This window comes from Panthera uncia, chromosome B1 (genome assembly GCF_023721935.1).
Source record: "Panthera uncia isolate 11264 chromosome B1, Puncia_PCG_1.0, whole genome shotgun sequence".
In the NCBI taxonomy this organism is placed as follows: Eukaryota; Metazoa; Chordata; class Mammalia; order Carnivora; family Felidae; genus Panthera; species Panthera uncia.
Window position 1 is genome coordinate 9,593,336 of NC_064811.1, and position 1,402 is coordinate 9,594,737.

The following is a 1,402-nucleotide window of genomic DNA, read 5'->3' on the forward strand; positions in this document are numbered from 1 at the left end:
CCTCAAGTACAATATTGAAATGGAAGTGGCAGGGGTGGACATCTTTGTGTGGTTCTTTTAGGAGAAAAGCTTTGTCTTTCACCAATAAGTATCATGTTCATTGCAGGATTTTGAAATACACCCTTATCAGGTTGAGGACCTTTCCTTCAATTTCTACTTTGTTGAGATTTTTATTTATTTATTTTTTAAATCAGGAAAGAATTTTGGATTCTGTCAAATGTTTTTTTTTCCCTCTATCTGTTGAGATGGTCATGTGGCTTATGTCTTTGTTTGATTAATATAGTGGGTTACGTTGACTTATTTTCATATACTGAACCAGCTTTGTATTTCTAGGATAATTCATGATGTATAATCATTTTTATAGGTTGACAGATTCAGTTTGCTAGTATTTTTTTTTTTTTTTAGTATTTTTCATCCATATTCATGAGGAACATTGGTCCATTGTTTTATATTCTTGTGATATTGTTGTCTAGTTTTGGTAGTAAGATAAAAATGGCCTCATAGAATAAGCTGGGAAATGTTTTTTTTCCTTCTACTTTTTGGAAGGTTTCTGAAAGATTAAGGATTGATGTTAACTCATCTTTAAACATTTGTAAAATTCATTAATAAAGTCAGCTGGGCCATGGGTTGTTTTTCTATGAAAAGACATTTTGTTATCATTTTGCTACATAACATAGTAGTGAATATACTCAATTGCCTTTTCTCAAATGGCAAATGAGACAAAAGATAACATCTTTTTGATTCCTGAAAACCTCAGTATCATCTGTCTTTTGGAGGATCCAGGTTCCTATGACATCTATGATACTGTCCACGAGGATACCAACAGTGCTTAGTAGTAAAGAACATTTTGCTAAGTAGTTCTGTCATAGGTCCTTACTCAAAATGTTCATTTTTTTTCTTCTCATCTGGTGTTCAGCACTCGATCATGTTTTCTTCATTATTACGCACAAGATCTGGCTGAGGGATAGGTTTTGTATGTTTATACAGAATGTCCACAGAGGGTGGTAGCACACTTTCATCCTGCCATCAGATGTCATAGCAAGCTCTACTTTGCAATGATAGTCATCTGGAAGAGAAAATACATAGATTTATGACAAACACAATATAAAGCTCCATTTTGAATTGGAAATGAATGTTTTCAGATAGTTCTGTTTGATATGGCCACTTTACTGCTGTTAATGCCATGGTAAATCAAGATGTTTATCAGGCGGTGTGAAAGAAGATGATCTGAATAGAAACTGAGTTTAAAATCTGCTTCCAGGCATACCTATGTTCATCCTTGACAGCCTCTCACTGCGAGCCCGCCATCTTACCTCCTTGATTTTTGTGTTTTGGTTTGGTTTTTGGTTTTTGATTTTTTTTGTAGTAAGTTTTTAAACAAGTAATTTAATCTCTCACTTGG

At 33.8% G+C, this 1,402-nt stretch overlaps 1 pseudogene; it reads right to left on the bottom strand.

Moving 5' to 3' along the window:
• Window positions 1-726: 726 nt before the first annotated feature.
• LOC125923938 (39S ribosomal protein L42, mitochondrial-like) lies at window positions 727-1,185 on the bottom strand (annotated as a pseudogene).
• Between the last annotated feature and the right edge of the window lie 217 nt (window positions 1,186-1,402).